The following is a 20788-nucleotide window of genomic DNA, read 5'->3' as shown; positions in this document are numbered from 1 at the left end:
ACAGCAGTGATGTTTTTTTTATCTCACTCTGAATCCCAAATTTCCTGGCGATAGAAGGATGAAGAGGTTTTCTGATACTGATGGAACGTGACAAGAACTTTGAAAGTCAGGAAGAACTAATCATCAAGTGACCTATTTGATGCTCTTATTCATCAAATGGTCAACTAATAGGGCTTGAATACAACTGTCTATTAAATTGAAAGCCATGATATACCTCCTTTTAACAGATGAGAAATAGTCAAACTTAAGTGTTCAATAAAATTCAGCTCTGAATTAGGTTCATAAAGTGAGATGGAGTTATCTCACACTGTCATTCCAAAGCGTGAGAAGGGAATTGTCTACTGTTTCTGGTTCACATCCATCTGCCTTAGTATTCATACACCTAGCAGGAGAAGCAGGAGGTGACACCTAACAAGAACTCCCACAGATTCAGGCTGAAAGCAGCCTTTCTAACAGGAAAGGAGATGAAGGGGGTCTGATTCCTTTCTCTGTCCTTCTCTTTGAGTGCAACTTCACCAGCTCATGCAGCAGGGCCATGCTGCAGTCATGACACACCGTGATAACTTCAGAAGACAGATAGATGCTCAGACAAAGAGTTTGCTTTGTAGACTCTTGTCTTTTGACATACAGCCAGGTGCAATCTGTCTTTTAATAAGGTCCAGTATTGTTCTGCTCTTTAGCCAAGATATAGATGGATGTAAACAGCCAGTGGCTTTTCCTTTTGATTAAGGTCATTACTACCTGTTCAGTTTGTTCTCGTCTGTTTGCTGGAAACCAGGCAAGGACAGTGGTTGTACCACTTATGGAGAATATAAGGTTATAAAATATCAGGACTTTGTGTAATGACTTGTAATGGCATTTTTCTCTTCCTTTCTTTTCAGGCAGTAGTGGCCAAGCCTGAGGACACATTGTACCAGTGAAGACCAGGAAAATTTCTACATTTTTCTGAGTATGTTTTATATGTTGATTTTCTGGAAACTCCTTTTTTTCGAGTTTTCTTTGGGTTCCTGCCTGAAACCGTGAAGTAGGTGTTATCTAATACACTACCTACAGCCAGCAGTGAGGATCACAAACCTCTAGGGGATGACTTAGATTTGCAGATCACAAAATCTGAATTTTCAGTCATTTCAACAATGACATTGCTTCCCTGCTCTGCCACCCACAGATCTTCTAAATTTTTCTTCTTCTCCACGTCAGACCAACTCTTACTTTCAGATTGCTTCCTGCACCAGTCCTTGATGTTCCCCTCCTTTTCCCCTAGGAGAAAATCTGCCTTGTCTCTGACTCACTGCCGTGTTTAGCCCCCTCATGCTGTTGAGTGTTTGTCCCACAGAGCCAAGATTGTTTCCTCACCCCACCCCTTGATTTGTGACTGTACCCAATCTATTCCTTTTACTCAACGTCTCTCTCAGAGATTTTTCTATACCTCTTTGAAGATTATCCATCATTGGAAGCCATAATTAATATAAATAATAAAATATGCATTAGTAGGAGACAAAACTCTTAAGTGCTGTTTCATACTGACTATATCTCAGTTTTCAGGTTTCTCCTGCAAGTCCAAGCAAGCAACTCAGTCAGCTCAAAGTATTTAATATTGTATATGTTGTTCTTTGCCTCGGTTTGCCTTATTTGACAACCATTTTCCAGGTTCATTTATACTAATCTTTCAGTAGTGCCAAGTTCTCTTGAAAACTCAGTACACTTCAGTGAAGTATTTTTGGGTATGTGTCTGTGCATGTGTGAATATATACATAAAAATATTATATATACCCCTGTACACATATTTACCCCTTCATTATGTTAAGGTTTTTCGTACTTCCTTGTCTAAGGTAACTGGTGCAGATATTTGGGGTAAATTGAGCAGTTGAAAAAACATGTTGTTTCAGAGTGATTACTGGTATATGTCAAACAGTTTATTTGGTGACTAAAATTTTAAAATTAGTAACTATTACTTAATCAGGATATCTGGTGAGAAATGGCTAGAATTTACCAATATCCATCATGATTGTTAAATTGCAGGGTCTCATGTGTTATACTGCCAGAAAAAGATGCAAACTGGAATACAGCCTTCATTACAGAAATTATTTTCTTTTTTGTTTCCCCTCAGATAACCCTTCCCAGTTATTATTTGGGTAAAATTTTCAATACTAGGAGCAAGCTGCTTTGTTTCCTTCTAAAAGGCACAGTTTGGTACTTGCTGACAGTGGATCATGGGGCTTTGGGACTTTTTGCAGATTGGGTAGTTAGGGCTGGGAAGGACAAAGGAACATCTTTCTCTGTGCAAAGTTTGGGCTTCAGTGAGAATTCTGGATTATTAGGAATCTCTAAGATGTCCTATGGACTTAAGGTTTTTGTGGTACCATCACAATACTGCATACTATTGTACAGCTTCTGGCACCTCACTCAAGGTTCTTGATAGGAGGCAAATTTGGGTTTACCAGAAAGTCCTCAAGGTGGCAAGGCAGAACTGCCCTCCTTGTTTCCTTCTCTTTTATTACTCATTCATGCTGTTGCAAACTTTTTACAGAAACAAGGCCCTTTGCATAGCATCACTTATCTTCAAAAAAAGATCCTTTCTGTTTTCTGTCTTCTCCTTTCACATTCCTTGCTCAAGTGTTGGCTTACTTAACTCAGAGTTAAGTGGATTCAGTCGAAACTCAGCTCCTTTTGTATATCATCTCGCAATCTAAGGAAGAGACTTGTTTTAAAAGAATCAGTCTATTAGTTTTGCATTCATGAACAGTCTTACCTGCAGGCACGAAGTGAAGTTTGCTTTCTTCCTGTGGTTAGTCTCTGGTTCATAATATTTATGTGCCGTATTTTGATGCTACTGATAACAATTGCCAGTGTAAATTAAAGTAGCCATGAGATAATTAATTTAACATCCACTGCCTGTGTCCCCAAGGGACCACCCCAGAAGTGAGACTAGTTGGATGCTCAGTGTCTCAAAACACATTTACTTTCACTGGCCCTGCGCCTTACACAACAGCTATGGGGGGCATGTTTAAAAATTTCCTTATGTCAAAGGCATCATTTGGTGGGTAGCTGAGGTAGGTTTTGAAATGTATAGTACCACTGGAGCTGGTGCAAAGCATGTGGAACAGATCCAAAATTAGCCCACAGACCTTAATTACATGATGACTCAGGTAATACTCCTTGCAGCTGAGGTTTTTCTCCTCCTCCTCCCTCCATCTACTTAAAAAAAATGTCCTCCATATTTTTATTTATTTACCAAACCAGAATTGCTTGCATTGGGCCATTTCAGGCTCTACTTTATCTGATTTAGATTTTTATTTAATTTTTATTTCTGTTTTTCTGGGCAGGTGTCTAAACAGTGTGTTGGTTCTGAGTTGGGGTGGACACGTAGTAGTGAAATTAAAGACTTACGCCTGGCTTCTCTTTTAGAAGATCTCTAACTTTCGCCTTGCAATGATACAGAAGATGTATTTGTGTCTTTGCCCTTTAATAGACAAACCTACCTCACCTCATAGTATTTTCTAATCTGAGTACAGCTTGCAAATGAACTAAATAACACTTAATTTCTTCCAAAAAATAAACATATGGATTGTTTTTACAAATAAACATTGAAAAGTAATAATGGTTTATATTATTAGAGATGTTTTCATAGCACTGGAACTCTCCATCAGGTTTGACAACTTACACATAAAAGATTTTTAAGTTTAAAGAAATTCAGTTTAGTTTTACTTATAATATAGACTTTTCTCCAAATTAAATAAGATAATCTTAGTTTCAAACGTTTAAACCGAATGTTCTGTAAGGCTGGGTGAAAATTATACAAAGAGACATCATTTTCCTGGCAAATATTTATTTTCAATGAATTGTCATTTTCTAATGAAACAGAAGCATTTTGAAAAACTCCCAGCTTGATGCTTTCTTGATCAACCCACCTCAAAATTATGTGTAAGCTGTATGTTTTAGAAGACATCTCTCAAAAACAGGGAACTCCAAATTCCCTTTTGTGTAGTCAATAGGCACCAAGCTATTGCATCCGTATTGTGACACCTCTGGAGATTCCATGATATCATCTCATCCCCTAACACCTTGTAAGTCTGACACTTGTTATACTTGGGCCATTTCTATGGGCCTCCCCCTCTTTTTCAAAGATGTTGGTCTTCGTATCTGAACTCCAACAGTTTTATGGCTTCCCACAGAACTGTTTTTCCTCACACTGCTGGTCTATCTAACAAAATCAAGAAAAGTAATAGATTTTCCCATGTCCTGTGGAAGGAATTTAGTAAAATATAATGCACTTTCCCATGTCCACATGCTGATACGCATGTAAAATTTTTGTCTCTTCAACATCCTTCTGCAGGGTCTTGGTGACACAATGACTAAGCTCATTTGAGGATTTACTCATTAGATGTTGCATGCCTGGGATTTTTGTGGATATGAGTCACCAGAAAATCTTGTAGTTACTGGGTCTGTGACTTGTCAGTAATGAGTAGTTGGCCTGGGACAGAAGGAGAAATCCTGACGCTCATCCAACTCTTTAGATTTAGATTTCAAACTGGTGTTCATGGTCACTTTCCCATCTTGGGCAAACTTATTTATCTTTCCAAGTAATCACAGCTGAGAAAGTGTTGTTTCTTCTTTTTATGTAATTTCTGTCTTCAAAGAACACCGACAATTGCACCAGAGCAGTTAGTATATTACATGTTGACAGACAGTAACCGTCCTATCTGTTGCGTATCAGTGGTGGAAAGGGAATGATTTTGTTAACTCGCTGCCATTGAAAAATGAGTCACATCAATAACATTCGTGTCTCTTGGTAGTATTTAACTACCAAGACATACTAGGATGCCGTAAGAAGAGAACAGTCTCATTTTGCAATTGTTACCAGATGATAAATTTTCTACACCTGGTGAGCTAACACAATCCTTCTTCTCTGAAACTACTGACCTATGGAACTGTATAATACCCATTGTGTAAGAAGGAGAACTGGAAGTTCACCAGCCCCAGTGCCCTGCCAACTCAGCCAGGTCATCTGGAACATTGGGGTCTGAACACCAGGGACCACTAAGGAGACCCTGAGGACAGAACAATGCATGCAAAAAGGGGAGGGGAAATATGTTAATGATTTCAGGGAAATTATTATCATGTGTATGTTTAGTCTGGGACAACCAATGAGTATTGAACACATATAAACAGGAACTTTCCTGTATTCAGCATGCATGGATTTGGGAGGAGCTATTCCCCCATGCATCTGGCCAAATATAGGATGCCTGCTTCTTAATGCTACATTGGTATTTAGGAGGTTTTTTTTTATTTTAGCAGATTTTTGGTAACACAATGAACAAGTTATGCGAGAGCCTGAAGTATGAGAGAAAAAGCCTGGGATAACAGAAGTTATCTTCTAGAAAACACCACCATCTGCTGAATGTCGTCTGCTAATGGATCTTGATAGAGTGTTTTAAGGGACACCAGACGCCCATTTCTGGCTTGCTAGGCTTTTCACAAATAGAATTGTATGACTGTCCTGTCTGAGAAAATATATCCAAAATATTTACTGCAAAAGAGATTCAACTGCCAAAGATGAATTTTTGCTGTTATGGTACTCTCAGGTGATTGAGAAAAGCCTGGGAATAAGCATGTTTTTCAGATCTTCTGCTCCACATAGTGGTTTTGAAGTCAGCATGTCTAAGTGCACCTGATGGCCTCCAGACAGCACAAGTCCATCTGTCACATACCAGACAGGCTAAAGGAAAGTAGTTCTTGCCTGGGTTTGGGACTGCACTGACAGGTTTGTTCTCTGCATACACAGCTGATCTGGCCCTGAGAGCGGCCTTGAGCACTCTTGAGGAGACAGCCCATCAGTATTCACCAAGTCCAAATCAGGATTTGTGCTGCTCCTTCACAGCTGGGGAATTACAGAGGGCTGATTTTGGTACTTATGACTCAGTGCTCTTAGTGACATAAGGAATCTGTGAGGCTATCACCCTATGAAACACCTACTACCACCTTTGTGCACCGGCTTGTCTCTTTACACGAGATGTGGCTTCAGGTGTGTGGAAGCATCTCCAGAATGATGGATACATGCCATGGTGTTCTTTGGGTTGAACCATGTGCCTTTTGGAGTGGAATCCATCCCAGCTGTGGGTTTGTGTCCGTATATATCACTGTATATCTCACATGTATTTCTTTTTAAACAACAGATCATCAGAGAGGCAATTTGCTCTTCAGTGAAGTAAGAAATCTCCAAAAATAATTTCATATCGTAAATATGCTTCTGAAAATTCCAGCATGTGGAAAATTTCCTCCTTATTCCCAGAATAGCTGCTAATCAGATGAGGTGAGTGAAAATTAATATAAAGCATATTTGGACTTGCTTCCCTGCCATCATTTAGTCATGGCTGGCCCTAGTGGAAAAAAGCAAAAACAAACCAACCAAACAACAACAACAACAACAAATGGGCACAGGTAACACAATTGCAAAGACTGGACAATTTTAAAGAAAATTAAAAGAAGAGCCCAAATGGAACAGATGTCAGGTTTTCTCTGCCACTGGAATGACAGTATTTTTGTCATCTCATCAATATAAACTTAAGGCAGAAAAGGAAATCTTCATGATACTAAGGACTGAAGGGACCATAAGAGAGAGATTTCATAAATAGATGAAATAATGATCCACATGCAGACTTCCTGCCACCAATGACATTTTGCATCTCTATAAGCAAATAGATATGATGGTATGTAAATTAGGAGACAGTTAGTGCGAGCTGGTAAGTTAGCTCTAAAAAACCCAGCAGAAAAATATGGTTTACTCTCTTCGGTAGAATTACGTGGAAGGCCCAGTTGATTCTCCCATGGAAGCCTCAGGTGATTCTCACAGGGTCTATGCAGGCATTGTAGAATGGAATCATAGCCCATGGAATACATTAAAAGAGCTGGGAGAGGAGAAGATGTGCAAGGATTTATTAATAAAGCACGAATAAAGTCCAGCCCTTCTGCAAAAGGCAGCTGTAAAGTGTCTAATCACTGTGCACCAGCTTCAGCATCAGTTCCAGGAGCACCTCTGAGCACCACTGTACAGCAGTGAAGTTTGTTCAAAACAGAGAGGAGCCCAGGGCCTTTCAAAATCCACCTACACACAATCATTTTGATGAAGATTAAAAACACAGTCTACCTGTAATTGAAACTGGGTGTGGTTAGAGCAAACATTACCAAGAAGGGACCGGTGAGGAGTCGGCAAAGCACTGTGTTGGGATGCATGAGGGGTACATGAGGAATGTGTGGGCTGCTCAGAGTAGGCAGTAGGGACCATGGGAGGCTCTTCTCAAGTTATGTGCTGCTGTGGGACTGAAACACAGAAAGATATCCCCCAATAACCAGCACTTTTGCTCTGTACATTTGAATGGAAAGGTCTGTGGTTGGCAGCCCGGCTCTGGTGGACTGCCTTACTTACATTTATGTGGAGCAGGGAATCTTTATTCCCCATTCACATCCCTTAGCGATTTCCTTCTCTGACTGATGGCTCTACCTGGGGCCTCTGTGTGTGAAGGTGACTATATTACATAATAAATTATATGATTTGCATGCAGTTGAGTCCTGGTCTCTGCGTGTTCAGACTGAAGCCCTGCAGTCGGAGATGGTGAATGGAAGGTTTTATTTCAAATCTTAACAAATTACTCTACTGGGCCTATAATCAAGCTAATAGGCTACTGATTAGAATGTCAGAGACATCAATAGACCTTGAATTTAGCTGTAGGTTCAAGTAGGGGAGAGCAAGCATCTGCTTGATCTAAGAAAGATCTAAATTAGAACTGAAAGAAAATCCCTTTTTCATTAATGGAAAGTGGACTGGACTATGCCTTAGGGTGGGATCATATTTAGGAGGTAGTACTGTCCATAAAGAGTCCAGAAAAGGAGTCATGGCTGTCCCATGTCCTGAGAAGAAGAAATCCACAATCAATTCTTACCATCCTGCACTACTGCCCGGCACCACAGATTAACAGAATATCCTCAGTTGAAAGGGGCCTACCAGGATCATAAAACCCAACTTTCAAGCAAAGGGCCTTAGGGATTGAACCCACAACCTTGGTCTTACTAGACCCTGCTCTAGCCAACTGAGCCAGTCTCAGCTGCTTTTCCTCATGGACCAGTCTCCAGCTCAGCCACGTAAGGGAAAAGTGCCCCAAAAACCTGATTTTAGCAGGTTTCCATCAAGTCTGCTTTCTTGGATGTTAAATGTCCACACTTTTTTGGAGCAATAAAACATTTGCACTGACTTTTGGCCTGTTCCTGTTGAAATTATTTTTCCCTCTTCAAAGTTCTGTGGCACCCTCTCCTTCTTCCATGTTGTTGTGGAGAAGGTTCATGACCTCCTCTTGGAAGAATTTGATTTTCCTCATGTGTCATTTTACTCTCTGCATAGTACTTTTTGTATTCTTCCTTCTTAGAGTCATCTGTAGTAGTGTTTTTCAGAAACTGTGACAGTTTGCGCTATGTTTCTGTGTGATTGCTGTCTGCTCTAATAATATGTTTCTGTGATAAGGACATGTAGCTGCTCGGCATTTTGGCACTGCCTTTCCCTTAAAATCTGTTAGCAGGAAGAGCAATCCACAGAATGTATCATTCACATTCTCAGGAGGTCAGAATTGATTTAAATTTTCTTTTTGTACAGTTGTTGAAGGACTGTTTACAATTCAGTACCTTGTAATATTTCTTTGTGGTTTTGTAATGCTTCTTAGAGGGACTTGCTGACTGAAGGAAAAATAAATGGTGATGGCAACTATCAGTTTGTTTTGGTATCTTAAGACAGTATTGGATGTTTCAAAGTCACAGAATAGCCACTTTGCTGCTGGGAATCTGATATTTGTAAAGGACACAAACGTCCAGTTTGTGAGTAATGTTTGAATATACACAGGCTGGAGTGGGCCAATAAAACAGCCCAGTTCTACATGCTTTTGATTTTAGAGGAAAATACACCATTGGAATGGTGCATCTCTGGTTCTTCTATTTAGTTTGAGGAATTAAATAACTTGAAATAAAAAGACTATTTCCTTCTGTGAGTACTTTTAACCTCTTCCTGTAATATGTATCAGAAAGGTGTTCAAATAGCTAAAGATCTCTAAGTATTTTTCATATTTCAAGTCAGTTAAAAAAAATTTAAATACACTACAGAAGATAAAGCTATAATACATATATACATACTACTGTGTACAAAAAGGGGCAAGTAAATGCCTATTTTCTACTTCTTTTGCATAGAAGTGTCACAGTCATCATCACTCAGACTTTATTTACAGAGCACTTGGAGACCAAGACAATTGGATTTGCCTGGACTTACCTTTTTGTTGCATTTGTGAAAATTGGAAGTGCCTCAGCTTTGATTTGTATTTCGCATTTCTTGTCAGTTTGTGACATCTGTGTTATCCGTGAATTGCAGAAAGCCTGCAAAAAGCCTACACTCCAGCTGCTCATCATGTCTATGATAAAAAAGCTGACAAACATTTTAAATTGGAGCACTTTCATTATTAAAAATGTAATACTACTATTTCAGTAATTCTGCACATTTTTCCTTTACTTGTGGAGATCAAAAAGTATTGTCTGCTGCTAAAATTTTAACTTTCTTTCCTTTGTGTTCAATAGTCTCTAATTTTTACCAAGGAATTATTAAATCATTTACAGAAGTCATCTACCAAAAGCTCCTGAGCTTTGTTATTTTATGTGGCTTCTATTATATTCCTACCTCCTATTCCAGAAAAATATTCCAGATGCATTTATTTTCCAGCACCTAATTACCACCAAAGATCAGATGTTTGGCTGATTCATAGACAAACTTAGAACCTTCCTCACGGCTTTGGTTTTTCAAGTAGGAACTAGCTTCCTGATTTCACCTTCTTCTCTCTTGTGATCTGATTCTCTTTATGAGTAAGGGCTTCATCTCACTTCATTCTTACATGACTGCAAGATTTTTCACTGTAGGTAAGGCTGGGTTTTACTTTTTTATATATATACATTTATATTTATGTGTATATATATATATTTATATACACAGAGGGAAATTTTTATAAAAACATATTATTGGATTAAGTTCTCTATAGCATTTTTTAAAATTAGTTTCCTTTTTCTATTAAGGTGGTGTGGTAAAAAAATATAGCAATCCTTCTAAGTAACTGTGGCAATATTTGCTCAGAGAATTCATTTTAGCAAAGGGCACTGTTATCCTTTGCATAGTAACTCTTGAAAGTGCTGACGATGAAATTTTATAACAAGCACATAAGAAACTGCAGCTTTTCAACTGTTTCCACTTTTATCCAGTTTTTCATATTCTTTTCAAATGTTGCTCAAAGCTGATATTTTCTTGTTCTTAGGAAAGTAAGTAAGTACTGTGTTCTCTCGAAAGGAAAATCTGGGGTAAAATGGCTTTTGAAAAGATTGCTGCCTGCATTGAAGGGTTAAATTATGTTTCCTCTCATCAGACACCCTTATTATTTATTCCTAAATAATGAGCTTTCAAAGTGATAATCAGCAAAGGGTCATTTGATCATTTGAAAAATACAGTACTTCTACTAAACTAGTATGTACAGTTATGCAGAAAAGCGAAAAAGAAAAGCAGAGAAGCAGTTTCTCCAGAAACTGGAGAATACAGTGAAATTCACAGCAGCATACATTCATTCCATCCCACAGGACAAAATGGGATTGCATCCCTAAACCTCACAAGGTAATCTCTAAACCTTGTTGCTCTAATGGCTATCTTTATACCTTACTTTTTTTTTATCTTATTGCTGTCACTTCGAGGTTTCTCTCCTACCTATCAGACGTTCAAGATTATTCCTAACAAGCTTGTACAGAATTCCTGACAGTACTGTGTAGGTACCAAATTTTTTAAATATCATTTTGCAGGAGGTTTGTTGGTTGGGGTTTGGATTTTTGGTGTTGGTTTGTTTTATTTTTTTAAATTGCAACAAACTTTTCAGACTTCAGCAGAACCATGAGTTAATTATAGTTATTATTGTTGATAAGTGAAATAGAACATAAGTTGGAATGTCTCAGTCTTCTGTAGGCGGCATAAATGTCTTTTCGTCCGGTGATTTTCATATCCAAAACCTCTCACTTTAAATAAGGGGCGGAGTGCTTTATGGCAGCTTTGCATTTGTTGTAACAAGAAAAAGACACATAAGCTCTCTCTTCAACACAGAGGATCAGCTATTTAAATGCTAATGTTTTTCTTTCTTCATTCAAAGCATTTTTACCTTGTATTTTTCAAGTAAAAAAATAAAGTAAATGAAGAACAATTGTGCTTCTTCTTTGAAGAGGTAGCTTTAACGAAACAAATAAAAAAAAATTTCAGTCTTATTCTGGGTATACAAATGTCTGGTATTCTCAGAGGATTATGTTTCCCACTTTATTCAAACCAGCAACTGGCAAACGTCTGTGAGTTTTCCATTGGCTGTAAAGTTTGGTCCTGCTCTGAATTTTGTGCGGGATTAGCTGACACCTCTCCAAATTACATAACTATCCTTGGCTCTTGCAGCCTTCCTTGTGTTCAACAGTCCTTCCCTGGAACAAATTCAGCATCTACCCCCCTTTTCTGTCCCTTCATCTCTGTTCCCTCCCACCCAACCCTTCCTGCCACATGTTACAGATCTTCTGTGTCACACCGTCCATTCCTGCAAGCATCATCTCTTCACACTGTCATTAGCTGACTTCCCTTCTCCGTTTAAAAGTAAAGCCAGAACGATCTTTCTTCTGCTGTCTGTGGAAATTTGCTGTGAGAGTGCCAAGGTTTTAGCCAGGACAAATGTGACAATGGTGCTTTTTATGACCCTCATCTGAAACAATGTTTTCCGAGGGTTTCAGAATTTCAGCACCAATGTTCAGAAAGGAATCAGAAAGTTGGATGTCAGGGACATTTCTTAGGGTAGCAGTAGCATTTCGCCCTTCCTACTTTTTATAGAAACAATTTTCCCAGTAGGGCAGCTTTCATACCCAGATAAATTAAATCTTTATGACCTAATGGGAGGTTTTATTTTATCCTTTTTCCTTACTGTGTAACTCAGATGAGCTTCCCTCCATAATATTGCTGATACCTTTTCTTCTCTGTCATTGCTGAAAAAAATAGGTGTCTATTGGTAGGCATCAGTCAAAAAAATTACTTTTTCCAAACTAAAATGGTAATAATTGGACATCTGTGGATTTGTACACCTAGATGAGAAACGCAAATGTTAAATTAATGTATTAACAACATTTATAGTTTTATTACCCTGTAATTATATCATACCTCCTGATTGTTTTTCTTTTCATCCTTGTCTACAAAATGTAGTTGCCTGAACCTGTTGTGAATGTCTACTCTTCTAATGTTAGTCCTAGTGATGTTTTGCCAGGTTCAGTGGAAGACAAGGCAGCTGTAGGGATGGAATTGTTATTCTCGAGGATGTTAATGCCTGCCAGCTATCAGATGGTAAACTAGAGACAGCTGGAGACTTGATTTGGCCCAGTAGCTATGTTTGGCATCCTTTCTGCCAAAAGGCTGAGTGGAAGGGGTCATTAAATGCAGCCTTGAATAGTGGTGGCTGGGAAGCTACAGCAAAGCTAAGCTGTGGGGTGTCAGGGATTTAACTGATTGCAATAACACAGGGAGAAGGGAATTGCCAGGATCTTCTCAAATGCAGAGTCCTGTTGACTGTTGACTGAGATTTAATGCTGTTGTTCTCTTTCTGTTAGATTTCAGGAAAAAAATTGTATATATCTGTGTTTTTTCATCTTCCTAATGAAAATAACTTTGCAGAAGTCAGGATATTGGTTAATCATGGAAGCCTAAGATGAAACATTATCATTGTTTGTTCACAGCAAGGGAGTCCTTCTGATAGCTTGGTGACAACCGAGGCTGGGCTTGGCTTTGTTCACACCTGCGATGCAGTTGCTATTTCATTATAAAACTCTATTTTCATGACATGAAAGATATTCTGTACGTGCATTTTATATTTATTTTCTGATTGAAATTAAATATTAATAAATATTAAAATATATACTAATTACATTGGATGAGAGTCTGAGTTCTTTCTGTTGGATTTGGACAGCAGTTTCTGCAATGAATGTCACAAGGAGCTTCATGGAAAACAATCCCATCATTCACATAATTTCACAGAGGCAAAGAAGAGTTGTGCCATTGCTACCTCTATCTACTTCAAATGTCTGTTGGATGGAAAATGGGAGGGGTTTGGCACCCAAACAAATCGATGGTAATTTTTAGGAGGAGTATAAAGCGATGTTTTCTGTTGAAAATAAATGCAGGATAGTTGGGCCAATGAAACAACAGAGAGATGTCTCAAGCTGCAAGACTTTTAATGATTATTTGTAAGCAACACTTTGCTTTTGTATTTCACCTGATGATCTCTGAAGTGTTTATGGGTAAGTTTTATAACTTGTGCTATATAGCTCATAGAAGATGTGCAAAACATTGTCCCACCAGATACACTTGCCTTCAGTGAGGACAACTGCCTCCAAGTGGGCCATTTAACAGAGCTGGAAGGCAAATCTCTGAGTTCTGGTTGAAGTAGTATGACAATCCTGCAGTTGGAGGATACTTAGCTTTCTGGATTGAATATGATATTAGAAATTCAGCAGTGGGAACTACAGAAAAACACGTAAACAGATAAAATTCCTCCTTTTCAGCTTCAGTTCACTTACAATGTTTTCAACACCTTAGTTAATGGCTACGTTTTTCTACTAGTGCTCCTGAAACCACATTATCATCAGCTGATTTCCATTTTAAGGGAGCCTAGGTCTGAATTTAGTGGAAGATCCTGACTCATTGGAGAACTGGAGAGAGTTCTAGTTAATGACTGGAAAGGGGTCATCTGATAAATTCCCATAAACCTAAATTGGTGTTGCTTAACTGAAGGAGCTTCAGCTCAAGCTGTCTGTCAGTTTTGGCTTATTGTAGATGAGAGAGGTCATCCGCACTCTGTTCAATTCTTACAACTGATCAGTGTGTTTTTCCTGATGTCTTTCAGGAATTACTCATTTGAAATTTAGCAATGGCAGAAAACAGATGTTGAGCATTGGGAAAACTTCTGTTGAGTAACTTGGCCATGGGTATAGAGGGGTGGTTAGGAAGGATTGATAAGCCAGTGCATAAATTGCATCAGGGGAGTGAGGCCACATTTTTTCCTTTTCTTTTACCCCCTGTTCCCCAGACAGTCCATCAGAATCTCTCTAGATACGACACGATGCAGAGAAATATCATGTTTGTTGTCTGCAGAAGACTCAGCTCTGACCTTCACACAAATGGCAGAGAAGCACAGATCTTAAATGTAAAATTTCCGTTGCTACCTGTGGGAATTTTACCACGGGAAAGAGAACAGGTCTGGGCCCAGCATGTGAGATTGGTCTGTGTTTGCCAGGGGTTCTGTTGACACTGAAGTTCCTAAAGAGAGATAACCATTATGATGGCCAACTGATACTTAACACTGTCCTGTCTGGGCTTGCCTGGATGCGTGATTCACTTGAAATGCTTTTTACTTTGAGTCAATTCTATGGCTTCTGGCGCCAAAATTTTTAGCAGAGAGATGCATTTGCTGATTTTGAGATCTTTTGAACAGGTTTTCGGGTCACAAACATAATCTTGGCTTGCTGTAATGGTGCAAAATTCAATGTCATCTTAGAGGTGCTCTTCTTCATCCTTTGACCCCGTGTGTAATGAACTTGAAACCAAACAGGGTAACTTTAAATGGTGCAGCTCAGGGCTGAAGTTCAAGAAGCTGCTGCTGCCTTGGCACCTCTACTCTTTCTCTGACAGTGCTCCAGTCATTATTGTGGAATTTCCTCTTTTTCCTCTCTTATAGATGTAATTCTTGGCCTCAGATCCATCCACACATTTTTCATGGGAGTTATTGTGTTTGCTCCCATTGGACTGCTCATATATACTTGGAGAAATGCATGTGGTAAGGGTTGAGTCCCTGAAATACTCTTACAAGGATGGCTACAATACCTTACCAATCAGAACAGCTCGAGAGTTGCCTAACAGTGTGGCTGATGTACCATTACTTAGATTTTCAAAGCACTGGATTTAGAGAGGTTCCTTTTTGGAAAATTAAACACATAAAAGAGAATAAACATATTGAAAAGAATAATGTGGGCAGACTTCATTACACAACTGGGATATTATGCATTCTGGTTGATTCTTTGATCCACCTATCAATTGCCATGTTAAATACTATTCATGCTGAGGACTAATATGAGAGATCTCCTATTTATTCCTCTGCTGTTTCAAAGTTTGGAATGATTGCTCCATTAGTACCTTGGTTTGCAGGACTGTAGTCATAATATAGCTTTTGTCAGACTTAACATACTAAGGACAAGAAATGGATGTGTTAATTAGATATGAAATGTATATGTAAAAGGAGTGTAATCCTGGTATTTCCTTTTTCCCAAAACCCAACCCCCAAATTTCATACACATTTAGTTATAACAATGAATGGATGAATTAACCCGAATGAAGTATGTATTTATAAGCTAATTTAACATGATTTTATTGCAATCCAAATTTTTAAAATAATGTCAGCTGCATACAAGTTTCTCCATTTTTTAAATCTTATATAGGATCTTCTAGTACAATCCACTTTGTGGTGTAACAAGCTAGAAAAATCTGTCTTTCAACTCTTATGTTTGGAAGGTGGTTCTAAGTCCTGAACTTTGAATTTATTTGCTCATGAGATTTTACTCATGCAAAAGTTTCACTTGAAATAAGTAAATGCTTAGGTGACGACGGAATGTCCACAGGGGATCAGATTTGCAGGACTGAAATTTTAATATGTCCCAGGTGAAAAACAAAACAAAACAAATCAAAAAACAAAACAAAACTGTTTGAGACCAATTTGCCCTATATAAAATGACTGGCTAAAATCACTTCTCCGTAAATGAAGAGACACCTCCATAGTCATTAACTAGCTTTTTAAAAAAGTATTTGGGGAGAGGTTGAAGAGGGGAATAACCACTAAACAAAGCTCACTATTAATGTTTATTGCGAAATTACTACATACATACATAGAGCTTAATTTTCATTGCTTTAATCTTTAGACTGGAACACTCAGAAAGGAAAAACTTGAGAAATATTTCCTTTTTACTTTCTTTGAGTTTAATTTGTTTCACTGGCTTCATAAAACTGAGACCATGAACAAGAAGCATTTCTCCCTGTTAGATTTTAAAATTCCCAAGCAAACTATCTTTATGCATTCAGATCTTGAGCTAAAATTAACTGAAGCCTACATCAAGATTCACATTTTCTTGATTGGATTTTTCTCAGATTTATCAGTGGAAAGCATTTTTAGAAGTCTAGCAAAGTATGCAAATGGAACCCAAACTGTGCTGCTGTAACTGTAGTGGTCGTTACTGCGTCCCCGGAATCTCCCCGAACAAAAAGGTTTAAGATGCAGTGACAGAAACATAAAGCTGAAAGTCCCAACAAGAGATTATGCTTCTGTAAATTGCTGTTAAAAGCCTCCATGGCAGCTGATCACACACTGCTTTGGAAAACTCATTTGACTGATTTAGTACAGATTTTTTTGCTGCTAATGAAGTCAACCTCTTCTTTCCTGGTATGGAGAGCAATTGATCACTTCATTAAATGCTTTTTTACATAATCTCCCATCTCTGTAATTTTATACCCAAATTAAACATATCCACTCATCTCACTTTTTATTCTACAGAGCTTGTTTTCCCAGGCTGTTACCATTCGTATTTTTGGAGTGCAGTGCAATTAATCTCTCTTTCAAAGTCAGATCCAAGAGAGGATACAGCACTCAATCTGTAATGAATATTAGAATAATTACCTTCTGACTCTGCTATATACCACTCCTCTGAATAACATCCCAAGATAGGTTTCTTTCTCTCATTCTTTCTAAGGATTCTGTGCTGTGTTCCATCTCGTTTTATACCTGCCATTTTTTCTGAACAAATGCTTATTATATTTATTTGTCAGTTTCAACCAAATTTGACTGAAGAATGCATGAGGATCCATAGTTCTTATGAATTTTGTGAAAATCTATCTTTCGACAGGTACTAGAGACCTCAGATATCCCCCTAGATACAAACACCTGATGGCTGGTTGGCCTGTATGCTTTGTCCACTCTGTCATTTCAATTCACATCTGGCTTCCTCTTACACAGGCATGTGAAGCAAAAAAAGGAGCATAAAGAGAGAGATTTGACAAGCATGGGAGTATATTGCAAATATTTTTTGGGGAAGCTGATATTTAGGAAGGAATAGCTGCAGCTGTTGGTTCAGAGGAGGCTAAATATGAGTTAATATTTCATCAGTTCCACCACTGACAGCAATTTGGAGGGGATTTTTGTTTGTTTTATTTTGCACGTGGATTTGTCATTTTTTTGTTTGTTGTTCAAAGCTTTGACATGCTGGCTGGTTTTCAGACTGCCATACACAGTAATCCTTATATGATTTACTGAATAGTGCTACTGGATTTCTGGTGTTCATGCCTTCTTCCCAGGAGCAGTTTGCACTTGGAAGTATACACTCTCAAAAAAAAAAAAAAAAAAAAATTTTGGGGGATTACATGGCTAACTGAAATGCAGCATTTAAATGCCCTTGATAGGAAGTTTCATTTGCTGTACATTATAGGACGGAAAAGAAAAATGTTGCAAAAAAATTATCTTCCTATACCCTCACTTTTTCCTGGAGAAAATCTGGACATCTTTTCAGCAGCCAGAGTTTACCTTTTATAAAGTTTGTACTGAAATATTTAACACACAACATTCCTTGCTTACCCCAAAAGTTATGCTTACTGCATGAAAACTCTTCTGCAATATGAGTATGTCAGATAAGTCTGCTGAGACTTCTGTTGCCCTGAGGAGTGGAACCAACTGAGCAGACAGAGAGACTGACAATATTCTCACTACTGTTACCATGCTCACCTTTAGCTTCAAGGTTACCCGTGCACTTGAAGTGCTGGTGAAGAGTTTCACTTTGTTGTCTGCGAGGGACAGGCTGTTTAGACAGAGAATTTCAGCCTGCAATCCTCAATAGGCATGGGATAATTCAAGTGTTAACAGCAAAATAGAGTATAAAGTCAACAGTTTCAATAATATCACAGTTTAGTTGATTATACTTGACATAAATTAACTACTGGTTAATGTTACTTACTGTCTTCTTCATTTTCCATTCTTACCAATCTGATGCTGTACTCATAATTCAGGCAAACTATAATATGATAAATGACAAAATAACTAATTCTAGCTGTAAATCTTAACACGTGTGAATGCTGTATATAGCTGCAATATTTGCATTTACAGTGCTTATGTGATGCCCCAGAGTAGATAAAAGGTGCACAGTTGTTCTATTCATGGCTTAATTTTGGAATAATAATAGAACATTTATTTGAATTTCGGTGATTTGTATTGTAGAAAATTAAAACTTTTCCCTAAATAAATCTTAACACGTGTGAATGCTGTATATAGCTGCAATATTTGCATTTACAGTGCTTATGTGATGCCCCAGAGTAGATAAAAGGTGCACAGTTGTTCTATTCATGGCTTAATTTTGGAATAATAATAGAACATTTATTTGAATTTCGGTGATTTGTATTGTAGAAAATTAAAACTTTTCCCTAAATACTGGCAGGCAAGGCATCAGATGAAGAGCAAAAGAATAATTTTTTTTTTGTATGACTTGAAACAGTCTGCTTTATTATATTAGGTGCTCATTGTGGTGCAAAAATAGCTACACTTTTCATGTTCTTTTTAATGTCAAAGATAAATTCGAAGCATGTTACTCTGTTAAGGTGAAACTCCTGCTGTATTTGAAAGAGAAAATATTGATCCGAAAAAATAACTTTGAAACCAGGCATCATTGCACATCCTGTCTACCTTGAGAACAAAACTGGGAGGATGTGAACAGCCAAAGATATCCATTGCTGAAAACTAGGTCTTGTGCAGTGTCACAATAATTCATAGGACTTTCACTTTTCTTGTTAATTATGATGGATAGAAGAGCAATAAAAATTTGTGACCATCTAAGAATCATGTAAGTTATCAAAAATAGAAACAGATATTAACATTTTGTAAGCAGAGTGGGTATGCTGACCATTTCTCCCGGGCAGAATTTCACCTTAAGCAGGGAGTCACAGGGATGAAAATGTTTCCTCTCCTTTATCTAAGCACATGCACACCTGCATGTACTTATATCTATGTATACATGTATGTATATATGTGTACGGGTATTTCTTTCTAGATACCAACTTAAATGAAAGCACTAAAACCAGATTTATGGTAAGAGGTTGCTTTATAAGCTATTATATCAGCATTTTGTGAATGAGGAAAGGACAGGAAGCCAATATGTTTCTGTGCTTCTGCCTATGTACCAAATACAGAAATATGCACATGAAAGCATATGTATTTATATATAAGCATACATAAAATAGAAAAAAGTAAAGGCTTTGAAAGAAGATGTGTCTTCTCCTTGAAGTGAGTCTTTGTAGGCTGAAAAACCATTTTTCTTCATTTTGGAGTTGCCCCATATCATAATGTTGGAAAGATTAGATTCACTTGTTGTCTTTGCCCTTGGTTCTCGGTGCTTAGAGGCACTTTGCAAATAAAAAGCCAGCATAGAAATCTTCGAAGAGCTGGATAGAATTTGGAGTGGCAAAAGGAACCGTAGCATGAAGCTGTTGTGTAAAGCTACTGCTCTGCATGTCTAAGAGCAATCATGGGCTGTCGAGTTTGGACAAGTGGTATCCAAGATTAAATTGTTCTTGCAGGTCTTTGGAAGCCTAGCTCTGCTCCCAGACACTTTTCTGATTCTTGTCCACATTTTGTATCCCAAAGAGCTGTAGAATGGAGCCTGTGTTTTTTGCCCAATAATAGGTTGTGGTGTTTTCTCTGAAGTATCACAACTGTTTCTCTTCTGTTTCTTCCATTTATGCCATTGCTTTTACAAAGTTAATGTATTTGAAGCAGATTATTTTTCTTATCTCAAATTCAGGACACTGAGTTCTGAAAGAAGTTTGTTTATATGGTATTTTTGTTGTATTTCTATTTAGTTAGCTAGTTATTGTTTGATTCATTTTTCTGTATAGACCATTTCAGAATCACACATAGCAATGCAGACTTATGAATGCTCTTACAGAGTAGGTCAAAGACTTAGCAAAAAATAAATGTCTTTTCTTCTTTCCTGACATATTTTTTCATTTGCACTTTAGGTCTTCCTTATTTCTCTATTTTCCCATATCACAAGTTCCCATTTATTACTTTACATGCTCTTTTGCAATGAAAGAGAGTGTTCCTGTGTAGATCTGATGAAAAAAGCCTGGGTATTTTTCAGTTTGACAGATCTCCATAATTGCCTGTAAGACTATGTAATACTGCAACTGAACTTCATATTCCTGCTTGAATTTATAACATTTTAGGACATATTCCTTCTCACCTGACAAGTAGGCACACAGTAAGCAAAGTAGTAATTTTGTTAAAAAAAATCAAAAGGGGTACAATTGCACTGCATCAGTCTATCATCCCTTTACACCAAAAACAGGTTGCTTGTATGAGTAAGAATGACTCATGAGAGCATACTGATGCTTAAAAAACCTGACATTACATTTAACCTAATTTATAACAGACATTATTAACAGACATTTCAGAAATAATTCAAGTTGCTATGGGATCCTTTATAAAAGCAGTCACGGTATGTAATGTCTGGGACTGTGTTAGACTGGGTTACATAACTTGCTTAAGTCTTTTTCTTCCCTCCTGTTTATAAATTATTAGTGGGGTGAGATACAAAAGTCGCCACAAAATCTTTGGCCTTTCTCGGGGAGCTT

The 20788-nt window shown here is 37.8% G+C and overlaps 1 long non-coding RNA gene across 1 annotated transcript in view; it reads left to right on the top strand.

Annotated features, from left to right (window-relative positions):
* Positions 1–9841: 9841 nt before the first annotated feature.
* LOC125320547 overlaps positions 9842–20788 on the top strand; it is a 32935-nt gene continuing 21988 nt past the window's right edge. The window contains exon 1 of the long non-coding RNA XR_007201173.1: positions 9842–9942. This is a non-coding gene — a long non-coding RNA (uncharacterized LOC125320547). The remainder of the gene's footprint in view (positions 9943–20788) is intronic.

The sequence above is a fragment of the Corvus hawaiiensis genome, chromosome Z, assembly GCF_020740725.1.
Source record: "Corvus hawaiiensis isolate bCorHaw1 chromosome Z, bCorHaw1.pri.cur, whole genome shotgun sequence".
NCBI classification, from domain to species: Eukaryota; Metazoa; Chordata; class Aves; order Passeriformes; family Corvidae; genus Corvus; species Corvus hawaiiensis.
Note: the sequence above shows the minus strand (reverse complement) of the source record. Positions and strands in the feature narration are given on the sequence as shown.